Genomic DNA, 26,286 nt, shown 5'->3' with positions numbered 1-26,286 from the left:
AGAGACATTCAAAGAAGAAGCCACTCTTGCTCCTCAGGCTTGGACTTGTGCCAGGGAGTTGGGGACATGGAAAGAGACACGTGAAAGAGACAAAGACATTATTGAGAGACTCAAGGGGAGGCTGACAATGGCCGCTGTTATCTTGTTGTGGATTTTGACTTTGCTCTTTTCCTTCCAGACTTGCCTGGCCCCTCCTGCGCCTTTCCCATGGGTCTCTACAGTAGGTGCCTTAGCCTTGTGGCAGGCCTTCGGGCCTCAGCGGGCCTGCTTTGGGCAAGCCTGTTTGGCTGGGCCTTACCCATGGAGGGACAGGTAACTTTGGGTGCTTCATTTGGGAACTATTCTAACTATATTCTTTCTCTTCTCTTTTGCTATTGCACACTAATTCTCTATTGCACGCTAATTTGTATTCAATTTCTTTTCTAATGAAGGTGTTATGCATTAGAGTATGTTTTTTCTTTATGCAGCTGATGACACAACTCATGTCAAGTGCGCAGGTTTGAGGGGCCAGGGAACCCCTCATTCTGCTGGCTAACAGGACCAGTCTCCATTCTGACCCACCATGTACCAGAGTTCCCTTTTCTCCACACCCTTCAGTGGGTCATTCTCACAAGTATAAGGTGGTACCTGGGTAATACTGCCTTAGCCTGGCATTGAAGGTTAACGCCATCAGTGATGAGTCAGGTAGACATGATGAGCACTGATGTGTTGAGTGGACAATGGCCCTGCACCCCTGGGGTCTGCTTCCCTAAACCCAGAGTCCCAATGAAAAAAAAAAAAAAAAAACCTAAGGCAATAGTCCTGAGCAGTGCTCCTTGATGGAGGCTAAGAGTAGAAAATTTAGGGTGGAGGGGTCACATGACCAGAAACTAGAGGTGGGGGTAGAAGTGATTATTAGCACAGTTATTAAACCAACTATAGAAATGAAAATCGCTTTGGGCCAACTGCTATAGCAAGTATCAGATGCTACAGGAAGTATAAGGTGGCGCAGACCAGAGCTGGGATGTGGGGCTGGAGCCATTGCAGAGACTCGCTGCTCCTGACAAATCAGCCTAGTCACACCATAGAAGTAATTAATTTAATGACATATAACATTCCCACAAAGGAATGGGCCCTCCCAACTAGAACACTACCTCAGGGCCCTTTCTGCCCCGGGAAGAGGCAGCTCTGCTCCCAAGGCTCCGCCTGGGGCCTGCAGGCTTCTCCTCACACACCCGCCCTCTCCAGGGGCAGCTCCTCCTGCCTGCTGGTGTCTGCACAAGCATCTTCTTCTTTCTGTGTGTGTGTGTGTGCCCACACGCTACTGAAAGGAGGACTCTGGTGACGCTTTTCTTAGAGGTGACCCAAGAACCCTCATCTGTGACCCCAACACCTCTTCCAAACATCACTCCTCACCAGTGTCAATGTTATAAAAACAAGGGAAATCTGAGAAACTGTCATCCAGGCGAACTGGATGGGATTATGGAGCATAAAATGGACAGTAGCAAAGATGGCATTTAGTAATTATGTCAACATAGCTGCATTAGTTGTAAAAAAATAAAAGTATTCATGTAGGATGTTAACAAAATGGAAATGGTGTGGGATAAACAAGACCTGTACTGCCTTTGCAACTTTTCTATAAATCTGATAGTATTCTTTAAATGTTATTTTTTAAGATCAATTAATTTTTTTATAAAGATTTATTTATGCATACAAGAACTGGGGTGCAGGCCAGAAATGTGGAGGTGAGAGGATTCACCACAGATAGGGTGGGGAGCAGAACAGGCAGATGTACTGAAATGCACTGCTGAGGGGAGGAGCGGGCGAGACAGGAGAGGTCTGACGTGCCATATGGGCAGCTCCCTGGCTGGGGATCAAACTCATGCCGTAGTGGCTGCGGAGAGCTTCATACTGCTATGTCTTAGCTCCTTGAGCCGCCAGGGAGGCCCTAAATATTATTTTTTTAAAAAATGCCCTCAATATTGAATAGATTGTGGAAGAAAAAAATTTTCTCTTTTCCGATTCTCCCAGGTATCACTGTCCAGGGACTGGAGAGAGGGGTTCTGGGGAGAAAAGACGGAAACCTCACAGTCAGGGCAGGCTCCGGAGTCTCCTCTCCTCTGAGCCCTGCTTCTCTGACTCCTCACAGAGCATCTCACCCCAGGACGCCGCCCTCCAGGACCCCCCAACTCTGCCCACCTCAGCCCCGGCCCCGACCTGGCGGCTCCACCAGAATCCGGAGCAGCGCGGCAGCGCCCCCGTGTGGCCACAGGGCTGAGCACAGGAGCCCAGAGCCGCCCTTTCTCCTGCTCAGCCAGGCCCTCCCCAGGCTCCCTGGGCCCCCAGCGGCAGGACAGGGATCTGCACACAAGGGGGCGCCCAAGTCTGCGTCAGTTTCAGTGTCCTTATTTTTAGTCTGCAGTGGTCTCCAGGACATAATTGGTTCCTAGGTTCTGGGCAAATCCCCAAATATATAGATTGCCTCAGTCTCTTTATATGAAAACTTAGATTCCAGGGTCCCTGTAATTTGTTTCTGCCTCTGCTATCAAGGACGAAAGCCCCTCCTCCTGGGAATCACCTTACATTCTCCATCCTTTGGAGGAGGGGAGGGCCTAGGAGAGCCCCCAGGGCACTGGCTAGGAAGATGGGGAAGCTCCTGAAAAGAGAGCAGAGGATGGAAATGGGGACTTTAGGGGACAGAGGTGGAAAGGGGTGCAGGGGGAGCCAGAGAGGACCGGGCAGGGAAGGGGCAACACGGGGGACACTGAGGGGGAAGGTCTGTGTGGGTGACACGGGCTCTCACTGGGGAGCTGGAGCGTCTGTCTCCCCTGGGGGATGCAGCAGTGCTGGCCTGTAACTGCCCAGGGAACTGCGCTCATCTGGGGCCTTGCCTGTCCTTGCAGGGCTGGTGTCACCCACACATATGCACATGCTGGTGACGGAGAGGACTGTAACAGGGGGGCCCCCAAGGGAGGATCTGGGTTTTTGCCCCACCCAAGAAGGGTGGAGCTGAGCAGGGAGTGGAAGCTTGAGAGGAGGCTGAGGAGGGAGGAAGCAGGATGGAACCAGAAGGAGACCTGGGGGAGGCGCATGGGGCAGAGACACGTGAAGAAGCCGCACTTGCTTCTTGGCCTTGGACTGGGTGACACAGACATGGGTGAGAAATCCATGTGGAGGTGACAATGGAAGCTTCTATCTTGATTTTGCTCTTTTCCTTCCAGACTTGACAGCCCTGTCCCCCCTTTTCTATGGGTCTCGCCAGGAGGTGCTTTAGACTGTGACAGGCTTTCAGGCCCTGCTTGGGCCAACCCTGTTTGGCTGAACATTTACCCACAAGGGGATGGTGACTTTGGTGCTTGATTTGGAAACTTTATTCTTTCATTTGTCTTTGTTGCACACTAACTGTATTAAAAATCCTTTCCATGAAAGGTCTTCCATGTTTTGTCTTGATGCTGCGGATGGCAGGGAGATGGGGGAGATAATAGTTAAGGGGAGTCCCCTTCCTCATCCGGAACATCCCCGTTCAGTTCCCCAATGCTGGGGTGTCTGGGAGATTCAGGGAGCCAAGAGGAGGGCAGAGCAAGGCCTGTGCCTCCCTGGAGGACCAGCCCTTGGGACTGATTCTGGGGCTCCAGGGCCCCACTCCCTGCAGGTGGGTCAGAGTCAACCCTGCTCACAGCCCCAGGCTGCTGACAGTCCCTCTGTGCCGTGATCCTGCAGACACCGCTCTGAGGATAATGTGAAAAAAAAATGAACAGCAACATTAAATGGAATTTTAAAACACTAGGAATAATTTTTTTAAATCAGGTTTATTTTGAAGGACACTTCAGGGGACGTGGAATCCTTGTCTGACAGCTCATTGCTATCAGGACCTTGACTGTCACGTGACTTATTCAGTCTCCACTATTTCTTGTAAGAAAACAGACACTGATCACTTTATTGCCTTAATTTTTTTAATAGTTTGTACCAATCACTTCATCCCTTGCACATTCAACAAAGATCTGGCAATTCGCACAGTCTCTGAGGGGGAGGCAGCAGGAGGGGCCTTGCTCAGGGGCTCCTGCTCTGGGTCTCAGGAGGCTGCGATGGGGATGAGATGTTGGTGGATCTGAAGGGCTGTGATCAGTGTGGAAGGATCTTCCCTTCCCCAGCCCTGGGCAGCCAGAGCCCACTCTCTGCCTCTGGGGACAGGCCTGGGAACTTCTCTCTAAATACACCCCTGGTGACTCTTATGGCACAGACTTGCAGTCAGGCATTTGGGGTCCCCAAGCCCAATGCATGCTGTTGCCCAGGAACATACTCCACAGGGTGCTGGGGTCACAGAGAACCACGTGACCCCGCCCTGGAGGTCCTGCAGCCTGGGGTGTGTGAGGAGACAAGGGCTGCAGTAGTTGCCTCGGAGGGAGCCAACACAGAGCCAGGGAGGTTCCTTCCTCAGCAGGAAGGGGACATGGGAGTTGGGTCTCAAAAGCCAGAGGTGGGCACAGGAACAGAAGTGGCTCAGGGTGCTGACTGAAGGCCGGCTACATACCTCAGCAGTTACTTTCTCTGTGTCACCTGGGGGATTCTTCCCCAGCACTCTGTGAATTGGGAATTGATACTATCCTGACACCCCTCCCCCACATTCCCCTTCAGAAACAAGGACATGGAGCCTGAGGGGTTATGGCAGTGTCCAGGTCTGAACCCCAGCTGCCTGGTTAATGTCTGGGCCTCTCGCCTGACACCATCCTGCAAACTGACCAGGGGACCTATGAGGCAGGGACCCTGGAGCCCTCACCACCCTCTCCAGATACCACACATTTCTGGGCTGCATTTGACTAAAGACAAAAGGGCAGTAGTAAGTCATCCTGTCATCACCCTTTATGCAAATGAATTGAACTCACCAAAGAGAAAGACACAGAGTGACTGGTTGTACCAAAAAATAAAACCCAACTTTATGCTGTCTCCAGGAGACTGGATCAAAACAGTTCTTGGGAAAAACACAAGAAAATGGGGCACCCCCAAAATTGCAGGGGCTGCCATATAAGATAAAATAAGCTTCCAGCAAAAAAGTTAACAAGAGACAGAGATGAACATCATACGATTAAGGAATCCTACATCAGGAAGACATAACACTCATCAACACACATGCACCAAACAAAGGAGCAGCAAAATGCATAAGGCAACTATTAACACATCTGAAAACAGATATTGGCAGCAACACAACAGTGGTAAAGAAATTCAACACTCCACTTTCATCAAGGACACATCACCCTACAGAACTCCGGGAAACTATAACTTTAAGTGAGAAATTAGACCATCTGGGCTGAATAGATATTTATAGGGCGCTATACTCCAAAAAGCTAAATAATATTCTTGTCAGGTGCACCTGGAATAGCCTGCAGAATACATCACTTGTTGGGTCATCTAACAAGTGTCATAAATTCATGATGACTGAAATCATACAAGTATCTCTCTGATCACAATGGTATCAAACTCGAATCAACCATAAAAAGAAACCAGGGGGAAAAATAACATGTGAAGATCGAACGACACTCTACCAAATCACTCTTGGGTTAAGAAGGAAAACAACCAAGAAATTTAAAAATACCTTGAGACAAATGACACATCACAAGCAGCACTAAGAGGGCAATACAGAGCAATACAGGCCACGCCTACAGTCAAGACAGAGCTCAGGTAAAGAATCCAAACAGCTAGAAAGAACAAATGAAACCAAGAGACAGTAGAAGGAAAAAAATATTAAAGCAGAAATAAATGACAAAGAAATCAAAGAGACACAAAAAAATCAATGAAACCAAAATATGGTTCTTTGAAAAAAATAAACAAAACAGACAAATATTTTACTACACTTTCAAGGAGGAAAAAAGGAAAAAAAAAACTAATAGAATAAGAAACAAAAGGGGAGAAGTTACAACAGACACATTAGGATACAAAAGATCATAATACCAAATATCTATATGTCATAATACCAAATATCTATATGTCAATAAATTGAATGACCTCAAATAATCTGTAAGAAAGTGACAAATTCTTAGAAGTATACAAACCTTCTGAGACTGAGTCAGGAAGATTCAGAACAAAGCAACTACAAGCAAAGACACTAAAACATGAATCAAGTTTCCTGAAAAACAAAGTCCAGGACCAGACATTTTCAGTCACTTCTACAAACTCTATAAAGATGAACTAACACCTGACTTCTCAACTCGTGAAAAACACAGAGGAAGAGGGAATGCTGCCATGACATCTCATGAGCCCAACATTCCCTTGATACCAAAAGCAGAGAAGGACATCACACAAAAAGAAATCTACAGACTAATCCCTGATGAACATAGATGCAAACATCCTCAACAAGACCTTAGCAAACCAAATTCAATTACACATGAAAAAGGATCACACGTCATGACAGAGTGGGGTTTATCTCAGCAACACAAGGATGGGTCAACATTTGAAAAAATCAATTAGATTTCTGCTGACACCAGTAAAAATGTCTATTATCAAAAGTCAAGAAATAAATTCTGTGAGGAACAAGGGTTAAAGGACCCTTTGCACTAATGGTTGGATATAATTGGTACAGCCATTTGGAAAAACAATACGGTGGTTCTCAAGAAAATAAAAAAGAATTGCAATATGTTCCAGGATTTCCACCTCTGGATATTGACCTGATGAATAAGAAAACACTTATTCAAAACGAGACAGGGCCCCTATTTTCATTGCAGTGCTATTTACAATAGCCAAAATAGGGAACAACCCAAGTTCTAAAGAACAGATGAAAGGATTAACAAAATGTGATTTACATACATCATACACACACATAATGGAATAGTACTCAGATACTGCAAAAAGAAGAAATCTTGCCATTTTCAACAATGTGGGTAGAATTTCAGGGAATTATGCTATGTCAAATTGAGAAAGACAGAAAACATAGGATTGTACTTATTTGTGGACTATGAAGGGAAAAAAGCAATCAACAACCACAACAAAATGGCAGTGACCAGAGGAGACGGAGGGTAGAGGGAATATCTTGGTGAAGGATTGTGATTGGACTTTTGCTAATGGGTATGTGTGAAATATACAGTTGCCTGCTGAGAAGCTCTACACCTCACATCTATGCAGTGTGTAAATTAATGTTACCTCAATTAAAAAAAGAAGAGGAGGGCCTCCCCGGTGGCGCAGCGGTTGAGCGCTGGGTTGCCAAGCTGCCCACAGCCTCTGCAGCACTGATTTGATCCCCGGCTGCTCCCCAGCCACCGGAGGAGGGTCCCACATGGCGCGCAGACCTCTCCTGCTGCCCGCTGCTCCCCTCAGCTGTGTACTTCGTCAGTCTGCCTGCTCTGCTCCCCGCTCTGGCTCTCACCCTCCCGTGCTTTTGACTGTACCCAGTGCTTGTATAAATAAATAAATAAATAAATCTTTAAAAAAAAGAGAGAGAGAAGAAGAAGAAGAAGAAAAAGCTTCACCCAGCCTGCTCCCCAGTCAGGGCCCTTCACCTGATGAGGCCTAGGAAGACAGGACAGGACTGTGCTGTCCTTGGGAGCCCCCTGCACCTCCAAAGAGCCACTTCTCACCCAGCTTGACCTGAGCCCCTCCTCTCTCACCTGGAGACACACAGACTAGTCTCTCCTGCCACCTGGGAGCTGAACCAGGCCCTGGTCTGTTCACAGCCTAGCAGGGGCTCCCCATCCCCACAGTCACCCCCATCCTCACAGGGTGGCCCCTTCCCAGGCCTATGACACACACTCCTGTGTCCCTCCCTTTCCCTCTGCTCTAGCTGATCCTCATCCCCTCTGCCCTTGCACCCCGGGCACCAGCCAGCCCCCCACAGGATGTTCCTTCCATGGGAACCTCACTCCCGAACATCCCCTTCCCAGGGCTTTGCTTCCATCCCACCTTCTGCACTGACCCCCTTGATGGACACAGCTGCCCCCACACCCCCCTTTCTTGCTGCCCCACCTGCTCCCTGCCTGTCCCTCCTCTCAGCCCCTCTACAGGATGGGGTGGGTTTCTTGTCTTTATTATTCACTGTCTCCTGCATGAAAGCAGCTCTCTGAAGTTAGGAATGTCTCTGTTTTGTACACAGCACCAAGCACATAACATGTAAATATTGGTGGAGTTAAATGAATTAGTAACTGACAAGTGTTTCTTTTCTTTTTAATTTTTAATTTTTTTTTTTATTTTTTACAACATTGTTCATTTTTAAAAAAATATTTGCTCCCCCACCCTCAGGTGTAGTCCCCATAGAATTTCCTTCACCAATGTATCCGTCCACCATCACCACAGACCCCTGTGTTCCTCCCTTCCTCCCTCTGATCCCTCTCCCTCCTCCTCCCCTGCAGGATGTCTCTCATTTATAATTGTCTGTTTTTGCTTTATTGTTTCGTACTGTTATTATTGTTATTGTTTCTTCAGAGAAGTCTGAAGTTAACCTGATTGGTTTTCCCTTATAAGGTATCTGTTTCTTCCCCCTAAGTTAACTGACAAGTGTTTGATACAAATAAATCAAAAGTAAAAAATGAGGGGATAGGTATGTTCACATTTTTGATAGTTCACTTTTTGAAACATCATAACCCCTGACTGAGCAATGGTCATCCCTCCCCCTCTTGTTGCAGCTCAGAGACTGCTCTTAACTGTGTCATCACAATAGTTTTTGGAGAGCACCCCCATCTTTTATATCTATCTATCTATCTATCTATCTATCTATCTATCTATCTATCTACCACATCATTCTACATTTTTGTGGAATGTATGCTTTCTCCTCTTGTAACAGGGTAGTGCCCACGAAAAGGAGAAGTTCCAGGTTCCCTGCCCCACCCAAGGTAGGGTGGAGCTGAGCAGGGAGGAGCAGAAGCTGGAGGAGGAAACTGGAGAAGGAAGGAAGCAGGACAGAGAGCCAGAAGGAGACCTGGAAGAGGCACATGGAGCAGAGAGAACTGTGAAAAAACTGTGCTTGCCTTTTGGTCGTGGACTGGTTGAAACAGATGTGGGTGACTCATGGGGAGGTGACAACGGTGTTTTTTGTCTTGATTTTGATTTTGCTCTTTTCCTTCCAGACTTGTTTGGTTGTTTCTGATCCTTTTCTGTGGGTCCCCACCAGAAGGTGCTTTAGACTTGGGGCAGGCTTTCAGGCCTTGCTCGAGGCCAATCCTGTTTGGGTGAACTTTTACCCACGAGGGGACGGGTAGCTTTAGGTGCTTGATTTAGAAATTATAGTCTTTGTCTTTTCTGTATTGTTTACTAATTGTATTAAAGCTCCTTTCCATTAAAGTCTTATATGTTTTGTGTTGATGAGGCAGATGGCGGAACCTATTTAGAGCAGGCAGGTTTGGGGGTTCTGGGGTGCCCCTCTCCCTGCCCTGTAACACTCTCAGGTGTAGTCCCCTTAAAATTCCCACCACCAGTTCACTCATGCACCATCAGCATTGTCCTTTGTGTTCTTCCCTCTTCTGTTTCTCTGTTCCCTCTTCTCTTCTGATCCCTCTCCCTTCCCTGGGCAGTACCCCAATTTTTCTAGAGCCATGGTCCCCCCCACACAGCCATCCTTCCTGAAGGAAGAGCTCCAGACCCCAGGGGCCCTACCTACTTGAAAACTATTTTGCCAGGCTAGAAAGGACCAAATGGCACTCCAAGGACAAGTGGGTATAGGTTTCATTATTATCACACTAGTGGGCACCAGACAGGAGAGTCTCACCTCTAAGATCTGGGCCACCAACATACACAAAGATTTCCATTTATACTCAGAAATTTCAGCATTTGTTACGCTGATAAATTTGAGATTTCCTTTTTTTTGTAGTGCGCAGGCCATTTGGTAGAGCACAGGGCTGTTTAGACAAAGGCGGGGGAGGGGTGGTTAGACAAGGATCTGTGCTATGGGAGGGGGAAGGAGCCAGCCACTTGACTCCTTTCTTTTGGAATGAGGCCCAGTTAAGATAGAGACCAGGGCCTCCCTGGTGGCTCAGGCGGTTGAGCGCAGCGCTGTGAAGCTGTCCGCAGCCTCTGCAGTGCCAGTTCGATCCACGCCGGCCTCTGAGCAACCCACCTGGCGAGCAGACCTCTCCTGTCTCACCCCCTGCTCCCCTCAGCAGTGTATTTCGTCAGTCTGCCTGTTCTGTTCCACGCTCTGTCTCTGGTGAATCCTCTCACCCTCCCGCGCATCTGGCCTGTACCCCAGTTCTTGTATAAATAAAATAAAAATCTTGAAAAAAAAAAAAAAAAGAGACCAGTCATAAATTGCTCAGAGGGGAACTTGCAAATGCTAAGATGGTAAACGTGCTAATTGTGCCAGGCGGGTGTGATGGGCCCTTTTACTGCATCAGTTGTTTCATTGCTTTCCCCTTCACCATCAGTTTCAACATTACTTTGGACAGTTTCCACTTCCACAGAACAGGGAGGGACACTGTAGGGTAAATGATTGTCAGGCTTTTCTGCTATTCCGCCATTAGGATTGATGATGGATCCCTGTGGTCCTGGATGCATGTCTGATGGCGGGCACCTGAGTAGGGTGTGGGCATGCGCAGGTGGGTGCACCTGGCTGACACGGGGCTTATAAGGGCAGCGTCGCAGAATGGAAAATGACCAGAAGTGAGAGCACGAGACCATAAGAGAACGCTGGAGCACCCGGAGTGAAGATTCCTTTTCTTTTTTTTTTTAAGATTTATTTATTTATGCGTATAAGTGCTGGGGTAAAGGCCAGCCATGCGGGAAGGGGGGGGTGGTGAGAGAACCAGAGACAGAGTGGCAGATTGACTGAAATACACTGCTGAGGGGAGCAAAAAAAAAAAGTGAAGATTCACCAGGGGCTAGGAGGCCTGCCAGCCTCCTGGCCCCCAGGAACATGGCAGGCAGGGGTGTGCCCAATAACAGCCTGAAAATCCCAATAAAAGCCTGAAAAAGCCACTGAGGTTTCGAGGACTCCTTCACACTTCTGCATGGGTTCATAGAGATCCTACTCTGAGCCATCATGCCCTTCGGTCATCACACTCACCTTCAGACCCCGGCGGGCAGCTGGAGGAGCAGCAGCAGGGATGGGGGAGGCAGAGCACAGAGCTGGAACAGAAGCAGGCGCCATCTCCACAGGGCTGGGGAGAGACAAGACAAGAGGCAGCCAGGCCCACACAGAGGAGTAGGGCATCCAGGAGCTCTGGGCTCACAGGGGAGAAGGGCCCAGGGACTCCCACCAGCAGGAGCAGGGCCCTTCCTGGTGACCCCTTAGGCCCTGAGACCAAGGACATACCTGGCTCCTCTCAGTGCTGCTGAGCCTCTGTGCTGCTAGAGACCAAGAGGTTTATTGGAGAAAAACATCCTCTCTTCCCTTCCCACCCCGTGGAACCCACTCCCCAGACCCACTCTGCTCAAAACACTGGACCCCTTCATTCCCAGCACCTGGTCCGGGGTGCAAACTGCTCTTCCCTCCTCCTCATCACCCAGCGACTCCCCAGGTCAGAGGCCCAGACCCAGGCCCCCCATGAAGGACAGACCAGAGCCTGCTTATGGTCCTATCCCCCTCAGTGTGAGCAGGTGTCATGGAGAAGAATCAGGACACACAATATTGTCCCCAAGGAGTTGGGGTCCCCCCCCCAAAGGCCCCTGTTCTGTTCTGCTCTGTCTGCTTGTTTAGTTCACCTGAAGGTCAGTCCCTCCCCAGCCCTGACCTGCCAGGGCCAAAGACAAGGTCCTGCCTCAAACAGCAGGAACCTGATCAGATCCCCACTGAGGGCTTAGTCCTCCTGGGGGATTCCTGCCTCTGGGTGAGGATCCAGTGGAGACAGAGCAGTAGAGAGGGAAATGAGTCCTGATCAGAGAAAACACCCTCAATCAGCAGGCAGAATGAGGGGCACCCTGGGACACCCAAATCTGTATGCTCCAAATGGCTTCTGCCATCTGCCTCATAAAGGCAGAGCACACTCTGAGTGTGAAAGAACACACCAGAGGAGCGCCAGAGGGGAAGGGAACATGGTGTCACAGGGCAGGGAGACGGGCACCCTGACCCCGCTAACCTGCCTGCTCTAAATAGGTTCTGCCATCTGCCCCATCAACACAAAACATATGAGACTTTAATGAAAAGTAAATTTAATACAATTAGGGAACAATACAGAAAAGACAAAGAATATAGTTTCTAAATCAAGCACCCAAAGTTTCCCGTCCCCTCATGGGTAAAAGTCTACCCAAACCGGATTGGCCCAGAGCAAGGCCCCAAAGGCTGCCCAAGTCTAAAGCACCTTCTGGCCAGGACCCACAGAAAAGGATCAGAAACCACCAGACAAGTATGGGAGGAAAAGAGCAAAATCAAAATCAAGGGATAAGCTGCCATTGTCACCTCCCCACGGGTCTCTCATCCACATCTATGTCACCCAGTCCACGACCAAAAGGCAAGCGCAGTTTCTTCACGTGTCTCTCGCTTCCATGTGCCTCCTCTGGGTCCCCTTCTGGCTCCATCCTGCTTCCTTCCTTCCTCAGTCTCCTCTGCAGCTTCCTCTCTCCTTGCTCAGCTCCACCCTCCTTTTGGGTGGGGCAGGAAACCTGGAACCTGCCCCTTTCCTGGAGACCACCCTGTTACAATGGGATAACAGTTTCCCAACAAAACACTGAAAGTTACCCACCCTGCAGGGTAATGATTGTCAGGCTTTTCTGCCCTCCCGCCAAATGGCATCCCATGCCTGATGGAAGCCTGCATTTTGTTACATTGTTATATTCAGTTGTATTGTTTACTTCTGTGGGCCAGGGCTGCAGTATTTATATTGAAGAGAGAAGCAGAGAACACAGGAGAGGGACAACTGCCAGAGAGCCCAGTAAAGAGTGCCAGCCTCCTGGCACCGCAGCACCACTGTCTGTAGGGTACCTGGTTGCTGCACTACATGTAAAAGTTCAATAAAAGCCTGAGAACCACCGAGGGCTCCAGGGCTTTTCTTTACACATTTGCTCAGATCATAGAGAATCAGCTCTGTGCCTTTCTGGAACGACCACGCCCCCTCTCCCAAGGGTAGATGACCAGCCAGACTTCCTGGGGGGAGGGACTGCAGCTGCAGGATGTACCCCACCCCCACCCCAGTTCTCAGCACAGGCCAGCCCCTAAATCCACCCACCTCATGGGGAGAGGAGCAGGAAGTGACTGGGACTCAAAACTGCCCCAGGAGGACACACCCAGAAACCTGGTCTCCCCATTAATGCTTCCTTTTGTTCCAAGTGGAGAGGGAATAGAGGGGGGGTGCAGAGCACAGGGCAGGTGTCCCTGGACAACACTAGGGGATCCTGGACACCCTGCAGGAAGGACACTCACCCCCTCACTGCCTCTCCCAGCCCTTCAGGGCCTGTTCCTGATGCTCTGTCAGCCCACACTGTTCTTGTTCTGTCTTGTCAGATATTAATTTTCCTGATCCAGATGGTTTAATCATTTACTTTCCTCTTTAATGGACATATGCCTCTAATCTTTCGATTGTTTCAAGTGCTTTTGAAATAGTTCCAGGTAAATACCTAAGGTTGCTGAAGACAATGGAGAGCGTAAAATGAATTGTAATTTTAAAATACAACTAAATACAACTACGGATGGGAAGAAGTAAACCCCTTTCTCCAACATGTCATCCAGTGAAGTTTATGCAGACAAGGTTAAGATGAGGGATTCCCAAGGAAAGCCTCTTCGATAAACGGTGCTGGGGACACTGGACAGCCATGTGCAAAAGAATGAAACTAGACCACTGTCTCCCACCTCACACAAAACTCAACTCAAAATGGATAACAGGCTGGGACTTAAGACCAGAAACCATAAAATACATTGAAGAAAACAAGGACAGAACGCGCCATGACACACCAAAAAAATTAATGTGTTCAGTCTTTGTAAAGTCAGCGTTGAATAATTTCTCTCTCTCTCTCTCTCTTTTTTTTTTTTTACAGATTTATTTATACAAGAACCGGGGTGCAGGCCAGATGTGCAGGAAGGTGAGAGGATTCACCAGGGACAGAGTGGGGAACAGGACAGGCAGACTGACTGAAATACACTGCTGAGGGGAGCAGCGGGTGAGACAGGAGAGGTCTGCTGTGCCACTGCAGAGGCTGCAGACAGCTTCACAGCACTGCACTCAACTGCCTGTAATACCAGCGATGCCCTAATTTCTCATTTTTACAACCATTTCCAACTTGCTGCTGTGCTTTTCTTCTGTCACCTTCTTCACATAACTTTGGTCTCTGCCTTCAAAGGAAGAATGCGCCTCCAATTCTACCCCACAATGTAAATTATTGTCCACAGTTGAAGTCAAAGAAGAGGTGAACGTCTGCATGGTGAGCTGAGCCACTAATAACTGGCCTTAAGATTTGAAGACATGAAAATCACCACCATGAATGGAAACTGAATGGCTTCATCAACACTATCCCCAGGGCCTCAGGGATCAAATTCCTGATCCACACTTACCTGCAACCTGAGTGTAGCTTCCTCCTTGTCCTCCTGTGGGAAGAATCATCATGTGAGACAAGAGAGGAGTCAGCCCACGCAGTCTTTAAGGAATCTTCTAATCCTGGAATACTGTGACTAAAGACCCAGGTCAGGACTGGGAAAAATGAAGAAAGGAGGTGAGGGCGGACTGAACCAAATGCCCTCTGGGCAACACACGTGTGTGGATGGTACTTCCCATTAACCAGGCAGGGCAAGTTCTCCCTGGGGCATGGAAGCCCCCAGTGGACAAGATCCCCCACTCCCTTCCCTACCTGAGTGCTTCTTCCTCCACATCACAGCTGCAGCCACCGCAGCTCCAGTGAGCACAGCTCCAGGGAGAACCAGGCCAGCAGTGATGCCCGCAGTGGGGATGGAGGGATGAGGAGGGGGCACTGGAAGGGAAGGGAGGGTGAGACCCCAGTCCTTAGTCTGACCCTTAGAAGTTCTCAGAGGGCTCCTGATTCTCCTAAGAAGAGGCTCTGTGCCCAAGTGCCCCTACTTGCCTCATCTCAAGATTAGGGGCTCCAGCAGCCCCTCATGCTGCACATGACACATGTATCTCTGCTCCTCTCCAGAAGGCACCACCACAGCCACCCACTTCCAGAAAGTTCCATCCCCCCAAGCCTGATCTCCACCAGCTCCGTGTCCTGGGACAGGTCAGGGTGATGTTCACAGGGTAGAAGCCCAGGGCCCAGCACCTCAGGGTGATGTCATGCTCAGACATGGGGTGGTGGACCTGAGTGGGAAGAATCAGACATTTTAAGGTTTCTATTTCCTGAATGGTCACTGAAGCAGCCTCATGACCATCCTCAGAATGGACAGGAAAACATGCTTGGAGGGAGGAGCACAAACCCCAGAAACCAGCCTGGTCTGGGAGTCCGGGATAGCAGGTGAGAGCCCAGGGTGGGATGCAGGTCTCTGAGCATTTTGTTGCTGACTTGGGTGGAGGGTGATGACACAGACAGGCAGGAGTGAGATCTCCAAAAATGCTCTCTGACCAAAAAACAAGATCTCGAGAGAGAAAGTCATTGTTCCTAAGAGGGCTGCCGGTGAAAAGGATCCAGTGAAGGGTGATTTCAGGGATGGTCTCCCCTCTTTCTCAGGAGAAACTGGATTCCTTAACTGTCCTTCAGAAGCAATAGGACCCTCTGGGCCAGTCTCTATGCAGAGCTTGAAAACTTGAGAGACAGTTCTCTCTCTGACCAGAAGGGGGCGCTTTTCTGACCATTCAGTTTTCCCTGTGGGGTGTGAGTCTCAGGGAGATCAAAGGCCCTGCAGCCCCTCTTACCTCTGAGCTGCAGCACCTCCTTCCCCATCTCCAGGAGACTTGGGATCCACTCCAAGTACCTGTCCTCCAGGTTGTTCATTTCGTGCTTTACCCAAACTCCCTCCTCCACTATGGCAGGTGCCATCGCCTCTGGGAATCACTGCGACCCTCACTAGGGGCAAAGGCCTCTAGGGAATGGGAGCTGTGACCTGGCCCTGGGCAAGCATTGTTCACTGTCCTAGCTCTGGTTGTAGCAGCCATGCAGGTCCTCCAGGAGCCATTAGGGCAGCTTTGAACCTCTGTGCCTATTGTCTTTGGTTCTGTCTCCTTGTCCAGGTCCTCCTGCCCCACCTGCTCCGCCCTGGGCTCCAGCATCTCCACACTGTGACCTGGAGAGTCGCTGTCAAACTGCCTGAACTGTGCGTGGTCCATGTAGCCCACTGCAATGTACCGGGGCTCCTGGAGGCTGGGCTGGGAGGTCTTGATTTCTAAAAGCCTTAAAGAGTGGGAGCCTGGGGCCAGGAAGGGGTGAAAGTTGGGCTGAACCTCCTCCCTGCACTGGTCCTGAGTCCCAGGGAGATGGGGCATGAGGGGAGAAAGTGTTCAGGAAGGGAGGAGGCTCTAGAGCTTGAAAAGGGGCATCAGGTGGAGAAGGAGTGGGACTCAGGGGGACAGAAGAGGGCGCTAGGGTGGGGGGGGACAGAAAGGGACTAGGATTGGAACCGTGGGGGGACCGAGGGGCCTAAGGCAACAGCCTCCACCAGAGAAACCTTTTCCCTCCTCCCTGCTCTCACCAGCCCAGGTGTCTGTCTGGGCCACAGCCCTGGAGAGAAGCAGCAGGAGGAGGTTGGGGGCCCCATGACCAGCACTGCTGGGGTCGGGGGAGCTCCTGACTCTAGGCTGGTGGGTGGAAACTTACCTGGGGGCCATGCTGATTGGCTTCCCTGGGAACCATCCAGGCACTGGGGAATGAAACTGGGGATGAGCATTCATAAGTGTCCAGGGCCCAGCACAGGTGCTAGAGACAGAAGTCAGGCTAAGGGGGGCGCTGGGGTATCCCCAACAGTAATCTTCCTGCCCTAGACACAGCTCTGGGGCCTGGAACTGTAAGAACCAGACTAGGGGACCTGGGGCTTTGCTCTGGCCCCTCCTCTCCTCACCCAGAGCTTCCTCACCCCATCTCTGTGACCCAAGCGCTGGGTCTGCGATTCTCAGTCATTTTCCTTTCAGTCCTCATGAGGACGCCAAGTATACATTTATTTAGGAGGTATTGCTCCCCATATTTACACACTGGGAATAAAGCTGTGTTTAATCATGTAACTATTTCATTTAGAATAATATGAATAACCCAATGCATGTTAACAAAGTATTCTTTTTTTAATGAATTACTTTATTTTATATACTTCTTACATCATTTTTCATTTTTGCATAATGTATGCCTTTTCATTTTGGTTATATTCCCCATACAATTCCCACCACCTTTTTCTGACCCTAATCCCTCTTCTCCTCCCCCCACCTCTCACTGTAGTGTGTCTCTGGTCTATAGTTGCTTGTTGATTTTGATTTTTACTTTATTGCAATTAGTCTTTTTCCTGGTCTCTTATTTAGGTTTTCTAAATTCCTGCTATGAGTGAGACCATCCAGTATTTTTCTTTTTCTTTCTGGCTTGTTTCGCTGAGCATGATCCCTTCCAGCTCCATCTATGTTGCTGCAAATTGCATGAGTTTATCTTTTTTGATTGCTGAATAGTATTCCTTTGTGTATATATTCCACATCTTCTTGATCCAGTCATCTATTTTGGGCATTTGGGTTGTTTCCATAGCTTAGCTATTGTAAACAGTGCTGCTATAAATATAGGGCTGCAGGTGCCCTTTTGAATTAATGTTTCTGTGTCCTTTGGGTAAATACTTAGGAGTGGAATTGCTGGTTCATATGGAAACTCTATCTTTAGTAGGTTAAGAAATCTCCACACAGCTCTCCATAGTGGTTGGACCAGTTTGCACTCCCACCAGCAGTGCAGGAGAGTTCCTTTTTCTCCACAACCTCCCCAACATTTGTTGTTGCTAGTTTTTTTAATATGTGCCATTCTCACTGGTGTAAGATGGTATCTCATGGTAGTTTTGATTTGCATTTCCCTGATGACAAGTGATGTTGAACATTTTTTCATATGTCTGTTGGCCATTTGCATTTCCTCTTCAGAGAAGTTTCTTTTTAGCTCTTCTGCCCACTTTTTGACTGGATTATTTTCTTTGTTTTTGTTGAGTCTCATCAGCTCTTTATAGATATTTGTGATCAGTCCTTTATCATTAATGTTGTGTGCAAAAATGTTCTCCCAGTCAGTGGGGTTTCTGTTTGTTTTTGTTACTGTCTCTTTTGCAGTGATTCTCTGCAATGGCTCCATCCCCACATCCCAGCTCTGGTCTGCGCCTCCTTATATTTCCTATAGTGTCCGATACTTGCGATAGCAGTTGGCCCAAAGTGTTTTTTCATTTCTATAGTGGGTTTAATGATGATGTTAAGCACTTCTGTCCCCTCCTCCAGTTTCTGGTCATGTGACTCCTCCATCCTGAATTTGCTACTCTTAGCCTCCATCACAGAGTCCTGCTCAGGAATATTGTCCCTTAATTTAGTTTTTTTTTTAGTGAGACTGTTGGTTTGGGGAAGTAGACCACAGGGATGCAGCGTCATTCTCCACTCAACACAAAAAGGGCACATCATGTCCACCTGACTCATCACTGATGGTGTTAACCTTCAACACCAGGCTAAGGCAGTTTCCCAGCTTTCTTCCTGCAAAACTTCTCTTTTTTCCATTTCTTTAGATATTGCAGTCTTTGGGGGATCTCAGTGTGGCCCTCAAACATACGTGTCATTTCCAATGGGAATTTTTTTGCAGAGTGGGGAGCAGAACAGGCAGATCTACAGAAATACACTGCTGAGGGGAGCAGCAGGTGAGGCAGGAGAGGTCTGCTGGGCCATGTGGGTTGCTCCCTGGCCATGGATTGAACTGGTGCTGCTGCAGCTACAGGTCACTTCACAGTGCTGATGCTTAACCCCTTGTGCCACCAGGGAGGCCCCAGGTTATTTATATTCTAAAGTAAAGAAGCAATAACATCTTTTAAAAAGGTTTTATTCTAGTAAAGTAAATATTTAAAGCTGTAACCCACATAACAAAATTATACATGGGATCCGTAATAATTTATGAGACTGAACAGAGTTTCTGAAAGAAAAATGTCTGAGACTTGCGGACCCAGTCCCTGGGCCTGGACTCAGGGACACGGTGTGACAAAGGTCTTGGAGCAGGAGAGGAGGGGGCGGCAAAGTCCCAGGTCTCGGGGTGTGGCTGTCTGGGTCTCAGTCCCCAGCGCAGGGTGCAGGGCTGGAAGGTGACTGCTGGGGATTCGCCCTCTCCCCTCGGTTCCACTTCTGGGCTCACAGCCTGGGCGGGTCCTCCTGCCTGGATACTGGTGACTCACCCCAGGGCTCACTCCCCATTGCCTGGAGGTCTCCAGAGGTTTCCAATCAGCACCTGGGCGGCTCCCGTTCCAAAGTCCTCACCCGCCCGCCGGGACTCCGTCTCCCCAGCCCGGGTGGAGGCGCGTCCTGGGGGATGGGGGCGCAGCCCTCCTGCTCCTGCTCGCGGTGGCCGCGGCCCCGAGGGAGACCCGGGCGGGTGAGTGCGGGTCGGGAGGGGACAGGGCGCTCCCAGAGGCGGGAGCGAGGGCGTGAGCGGGGGTGGGAAAGGCGCGACCCCGCCGCCGCCCTAGTTGTCCCCCCACCTCGGCCCCGCCCCGTCCTGGCCCCTTTCCGTCCCCCCGAGACCCCAGCCTCCTTTGGCCCCCCGAGTCCCGGCCATTTTCGTCCCGCAGCCGCTTTTCACTCTCACTCGTCTTTCACCCACTTTCTGTCTCGTGGGCGCCCCCTGGGACTCGAGCCCCCGAAGGGGAGAAGAACAGGCCGGGTCTCCCCTCCCGCCCCCAGGCCCCCACTCCCTGAGGTTTTTCCACACCGCGATGTCCCGGCCCGGCCTCGGGGAGCCCCGCTTCATCTCCGTGGGCTACGTGGACGACACGCAGTTCGACCGCTTCGACAGCGACTCTCCGGGCCGGAGCTTGGAGCCGCGGACGCCCTGGGCGGAGCAGGTGCGGCAGGAGGAGCAGGAGGAGTGGGACGAGGAGACGCGGATCCTAAGGGACATGACACTGTGGTACGGAGCACACCTGGACTCCCTGCGCGGCCTCTACAACCAGAGCGAGACCGGTGAGCTGGCGCGGGTCCGGGCCGGGTCAGCACCCCCATCCCCAAGGACGGGGGTCGCTCAGGGTCTCCCCCTCCAGGCTTCTCTGCAACCTGCCCGGGAACAGCCCGCGGGACTGTCACCTCGTTTCATTCTGTTTAGTTTATTCCCGGCGGGAGGGGGCGCGGGCGGGGTGACCGCAGGGTGACGGGGCGGGGACAGGGTCTCACACCTTCCAGTGGATGTCTGGCTGCGACATGGGGCCCGACGGGCGCCTCCTCCGCGGGTACAGTCAGTTCGCCTACGATGGCGCCGATCACCTGGCCCTGAACGAGGATCTGCGCTCCTGGACCGCGGTGGACACGGCCGCTCAGATCACCCGGCGCCGGTGGGAGGCCCGGGGTGAGGCAGAGACATTCAGGAACGATTTGGAGAACAAGTACTTGAGGTGGCTGCGCACATGCCTGGAGCACGGGAAGGAGACTCTGCAGCGCACGGGTAAGAGGGGCCTGGAGGCCTCCCGGTCCCCCCCTGCCTGGAGTCACTGCGGGAAATGAGTCCTCTCTCTAGTCCCGAGAGGGGGGCTCCCCTGGGGTTCATGTTCGGCACTAGAGAGACTCCCAGAGACTCCGGCTTCTCCTGAAGGACAGTGAAGGGATCCCGTCTCTCCTGAGAAAGACAGACAGTCCCTGACATCACACGTCACCGGGTCCTTTTGACCAGGGGCCTGTTTGAGAACCACGAGTTTCTCTCTCAGTCTTGTTTCTGGTCTGAGAACATTTTCAGTTATGTGATTCCTGCTTTTCTGTGTCATTCACCCCTCCCCTCCCCCCTCGTCGGAAATAAAGTCTGTGTTCCACTCCTTAGAGACCTGCATCATCCTAGCCTGGGCTTTTATCCTGGTTCTAGAACTTTCTAAGGAATAAGGGAATCTCATAGATCCCCCCCACTACCCTGCTTTTTACATTTTATGTTTCTTCCTTCCAAACCAGTTGTCCTGTCCATTCCGAGGATGGTCACATGAGGATACTTCAGTGTCCATGGAGGAAACCCAAAATGTGACTTTTCTGATTTACTACCTCAGATCCCCCAAAGACACACGTGACCCACCACCCCGCCTCTGAGCATGAGGTCACCCTGAGGTGCTGGGCTCTGGGCTTCTACCCTGTGGACATCACCCTGACCTGGCAGCGAGATGGGGAGGACATGACCCATGACACAGAACTGGTGGAGACCAGGCCTGGAGGGGATGGAACCTTCCAGAAGTGGGCGGCTGTGGTGGTGCCTTTTGGAGAGGAGCAGAGATACACATGCCATGTGCAGCATGAGGGGCTGCTGGAGCCCCGAGTCCTGAGATGGGGTAAGGAGGGAACATGGGCACTGAGCGTCTGCTTGGAGGAATCAGGACCCCTTCTGGGAAAACTCTAGTGGCTCAGGATGGGGGACCAGGGGCTCAGGGTCTCACTCTCCCTTCCCTTCCAGTGCCCCCTCCTCAGTTCTCCATCCCCACCGCGGGCATCATTGCTGGCCTGGTTCTCCTTGGAGCTGTGCTCACTGGAGCTGCAGTGGCTGCAGCTGTGATGTGGAGGAAGAAGCGCTCAGGTAGGAAAGGGACTGGGGGGATCTTGTCCACTGGGGGCTTCCATGTCCCAGGGAGAACTTGCCCTGCCTGGTTAATGGGAAGTACCATCCACACACGTGTGTTGTCCAGAGGGCATTTGGTCCAGACACCCTCACCTCCTTTCTTCATTTTTCCCAGTCCTGTCCTGGCTTTTTACTCACAGTTCTGGAAACTTCCTTGCGGTGCAGGATTAGAAGATTCCTTTAGGCTTTTGACCTGACTCCTCCCTGGTCTCACATGATGTCTCTTCCCACAGGTGGAAAAGGAGGAAGCTACACTCAGGCTCCAGGTAAGTGTGGATCAGGAGTTGGATCCCTGAGCCCCTGGGGACAGTATAGGTGGATTTTATGGGAGAGTCACCCCCATCAGTCCCTCCTGTGATCTCCTCTCTGACCAGGTTCTGTTTTGTTCTCCCCCAGGCAATGACAGTACCCAGGGCTCTGATGTGTCTCTCAGCCCCTAAAGTGTCCTTCAAAATAAATCTGATTGAATACAATTATTACTGTTGTTTTTAGATTCCATTTAATTTTGCTGTTTGCTTTTATTTTTTTCACACTATCTCCAGAGCAGTGTCTGCAGGGTCATGGCACACAGGGGCTGTCAGCAGCCTGGAGGTGTGAGCAGGCCTGACTCTGACATGCCTACAGGGAGTGGGGCCCTGGAGCCCCAGAATCAGTCCCCCAGGGCTGGTCCTCCAGGGCAGCACAGGCCTTGCTCTGCCCTCCTCTTGGCGCCTAGCATTGGTGGAGTTGAGGATGATGTTCTGGCTCAGGAAATGGGGGCCTCCTTCAAACATCTGTCTTCTCTTCATCTCTCTCCTTCATCAGCCTGAGTATGTGTGTTTGAGTAACACCAGCCCTGAATGGACAGGAAAAGGCCCAAAACAAGTAATTTACTGGTCAGTTATAGAGTCAACCCCTCTACAGTTCTACCAGGAGAAAACAGAGACGCTCCCAGCCCCCAGCCAGAGCCCGTGTCACCCACACATACCTTCTCCCGGCAGTGTCCCTGACGCTGCCCGTCCTGGCCCCATCCTCTCTAGTGCCCCTGTTAGGGGGAAAAGGATGTCCCAAAGCAAATTCCATATAGGCTTTGTGGACTCCACCCCCACCCCAGGTCAAAGCCAAAGACACTGGGAACTCCAAATTCCATCACCACCAAAGGGAAGGTGGCTGGGACCTGAGGGTGGGGTTAAGCAGCCAGGTGGATACAAAAGGCAGACACGTGGGCTTTGGGGGGCTCTCCATTTTGGCTCTCCGCCAGCTCACAGCGTCTGGCCAACTCTGGGAGTGACTTTGGATTTCCAGGTCGTCGGATCGTGTAGGACGCATTAAAGACTTTATTTCCCTATTTTCTCCCTGAGTTGTATATATTCCTTATTTCTTTTTCTCTTGTAAATAAACCTTTTATTAACCCTTTTGCATGTCTGTAGTAGAGTATTCATAAGTCCCTTTAAAGCGCGCGGGTGAGGACCCACAGCCAGGAACCCGTTTAATATCGGGGTTGCTCTATAACACCCCCACCACTTCTTTTGGGCCCCCTCCCCTAGTCCCCATTTTCATCCTCTGCTCCATTTCCAGGAGCCTCCCCATCTTCCAAGTCATGCCCTGGGAACTCTCCTCTGTCCGCCCCTCATTCAAGGTGGTGAACTTTAAAATATATATATTTATTTATTTTCTTACATAGTGGGTCATCTTTCTATAGTTTTTGTTACCCTTAGGTGTGGTGCTCCCACCAATAATCCACCCACATACCACCTCCAGCTCTTCCCCAGATGGATCATTTCTGCTGCCCCCTGCTGCAAGACATGGCTAGATGGTTAGCTCATGGGCCTTGTCTTTTCTAGAAAACTTGTCCTTTACCTGGGTGAGGTCCTGGGCTCCTGGGGAAATTGAAGTTTGATTCCCAGGAGGAGGTGCTTTCACCCTTGGAAGCAGAAACAAATTACAGAGACTCTGGAGTCAAAGGCTCCATTCCAAGACTCAAGGAATATTTGGAGGATCTGCCCACAATCTGGGAATCAGCTGTTAAAACCTGGAAACCTGGTTCTATCCTTAGTCCATAGGACTCACTAGGAAGAAAATTTGAGGACTTCTGACCTGACACTGGACTTAGGCGCCCCCTTGTGTGCAGATCCCTGTCCTGCCGCTGGGGGCCCAGGGAGCCTGGGGAGGGCCTGGCTGAGCAGGAGAAAGGGCGGCTCTGGGCTCCTGTGCTCAGCCCTGTGGCCACACGGGGGCGCTGCCGCGCTGCTCCGGATTCTGGTGGAGCCGCCAGGACGGGGCGGGGCTGAGGTGGGCAGAGTTGGGGGTCCTGGAGGGCGGCGTCCTGGGGTGAGATGCTCTGTGAGGAGTCAGAGCAGCAGGGCTCAGAGGAGAGGAGACTCCGGAGCCTGCCCTGACTGTGAGGTTTCCAATTCCCCCCTTCCCCCCGAAATCCCTACTCCAGTCCCAGGATAACGATATCTGGGAAAACTGGAAAGTAGAAAAACTTTTCCTTCTCCAACCTATTAAATATTGAGGGTATTTAAAAAATAACATTTAAAGAATACTGTTAGACTTACAGAAAACTTGCATAGGTAGTACAGGTTTTGTTTATCCCACACAGGTCTTGTTTATCCCATTTTCAGTGTTAACATCCTACATGAGTAAAATTTTTATTTTTACAACTAATGCAGCAATGTGGACATAATTACAAAACGCCATGCTTTCATTAGCAAAAGCTAATGTGCATTTTATGCTCCATAATCCCATCCAGTTTGCCTAGAAGGCAGTTTCTCAGGCTTTCCTTGTTTTTATAACATTGACATTGGTGAGGAGTGATACTCTGGAGAGGTGTTGGGGGTCACAGATGGGGGTTCTTGGGTCACCTCTGAGAAGAGTTTCTCCAGAGTCCCCCTTTAAGTGGCTTGCGTGTGTGTGTGCGTGCGCGCGCACACACACACACACACACACACACACACACACACAGAAAGAAGATGCTCATGCAGACACAAACAGGCAGGAAGAGCTGCACCTGGAGAGGGCGGGTGTGTTAGCAGAAGCCTGCAGGTCCCAGGTGGCTGCCTTGGGAGCAGAGCTGAGTCTTCCCACAGTGCACTGGTTTAGTGTTCTAGTTGGGAGGGCTTCATTCCTTTGTGCAATTAATTGTTATCTCTCTTTAATCACTTCTATGGTGTGACTAGGCTGATTTGTCAGGAGCAGTGATTCTCTGCAATGGCTCCATCCCCACATCCCAGCTCTGGTCTGCGCCTCCTTATATTTCCTATAGTGTCCGATACTTGCGATAGCAGTTGGCCCAAAGTGTTTTTTCATTTCTATAGTGGGTTTAATGATGATGTTAAGCACTTCTGTCCCCTCCTCCAGTTTCTGGTCATGTGACTCCTCCATCCTGAATTTGCTACTCTTAGCCTCCATCACAGAGTCCTGCTCAGGAATATTGTCCCTTAATTTAGTTTTTTTTTTTCTTTCTTTCTTAGTGAGACTGTTGGTTTGGGGACGTAGACCACAGGGATGCAGCGTCATTCTCCACTCAACACAAAAAGGGCACATCATGTCCACCTGACTCATCACTGATGGTGTTAACCTTCAACACCAGGCTAAGGCAGTTTCCCAGCTTTCTTCCTGCAAAACTTCTCTTTTTTCCATTTCTTTAGATATTGCAGTCTTTGGGGGATCTCAGTGTGGCCCTCAAACATACGTGTCATTTCCAATGGGAATTTTTTTGCACATTACCTAATTATTAGATTCTGGCTCACAGAAGACCCTGTGGGATGAGAAGTCACATCTGCTTCTTTGGTGTGATAATTGGTATTGTTTACAATTTGATAACAGCAATGCAGCTACATTTTTGGGAATTATTTTCTAGAATTTAGATTTGTATCATTTTCTGCTGTATCTTAAGGAACTGGAGGGAACGTGTCAGAGGAAGGCGGTGGTGTCCATGCATGCCCTGCCCTCACAGTGCGGCCAAGGAGAGTCCCCGAGTGTCTCCTCAGGGGCCTCTGCTGCCTCCTTTGTCATATCTTCCCTCCTGGGGATGAATGTGGGGAGTGAGCCCCCAAGCATGTGTGCATGTGTGCAGAGCCCCCGAGCATGTGTGCAGGGGCTTCCCAGGACCCTTTTTGGTGGAAAGGACTTGATGAATAGCTAGAAGAGCACCAAGAGCAGTATCTGCTCCTCTGCTGTGAGTCCAAGGGCTAAGCTCCAGGGACAGCTGTGGGGTCTCTCTCAGACAGGGCTGGTTCTAAGTGACTCACCTGGTGGCTTCCTTCGCCCAGCCTGGGCCTGCCTTAGGCCTTGTCCCTCGCTCAAGATGTTCACCTATTCTTGGATCTACGAGCAGGAAAGGCCCCTGTAGGGAAAGTGATTATCAGGCTTTTCTGCCCTCCAACCACTAGGATTGATGATGGACCCTGCGGTCCTGAATTGCATGCCTGATGGCGGCCCCTGGAGTGGGGGGTGGGCACACGTAGGTACACCTGGGCTGAGACTGGCTTATAAGGGTGGTGTCACGGGGACACCAGCAGAACAGCAAAGGAGAAAAGAATAGAAAGGAAATGAGAAGAGTAGAAGCACAAGAGCAGAAGAAAGAAAGAGAAGCAGAAGAGAGAGAACGAGGCCACGATAGAATGCCAGAAAGTCCAGGAAAAGTGAAGATTCACCAGGGGCTGGGAGGCCTGCCAGCTCCCTGCCCCCACCATACCTGCCTGCGGTGTACCTGGCAGATCCCAATAAAAGCCTGAGAAAGTTACCAAGGGCTCCAGGACT

General features: G+C 50.4%; 1 protein-coding gene and 1 pseudogene across 2 annotated transcripts in view; one reads left to right on the top strand and one right to left on the bottom strand.

Annotated features, from left to right (window-relative positions):
* The window catches only part of LOC311187912 (patr class I histocompatibility antigen, alpha chain E-like), an 89,510-nt pseudogene extending 63,634 nt beyond the window's left edge, over positions 1-25,876 (top strand). The window contains exons 5-10 of the transcript in view: positions 19,641-19,919; positions 20,119-20,394; positions 20,981-21,256; positions 21,379-21,498; positions 21,774-21,806; positions 25,797-25,876. The product of the transcript in view is annotated as a patr class I histocompatibility antigen, alpha chain E-like (transcript). The remainder of the gene's footprint in view (positions 1-19,640; positions 19,920-20,118; positions 20,395-20,980; positions 21,257-21,378; positions 21,499-21,773; positions 21,807-25,796) is intronic.
* LOC311187911 (patr class I histocompatibility antigen, A-126 alpha chain-like) overlaps positions 1-26,286 on the bottom strand; it is a gene marked incomplete at both ends in the record, with an annotated part of 254,100 nt that overhangs the window by 197,345 nt on the left and 30,469 nt on the right. The window lies entirely within an intron of this gene.

This window comes from Talpa europaea (assembly GCF_964194135.1).
Source record: "Talpa europaea genome assembly, contig: HAP1_SCAFFOLD_42, whole genome shotgun sequence".
Lineage (NCBI taxonomy): Eukaryota > Metazoa > Chordata > Mammalia > Eulipotyphla > Talpidae > Talpa > Talpa europaea.
This window is presented reverse-complemented; position numbering and strand designations above follow the sequence as displayed.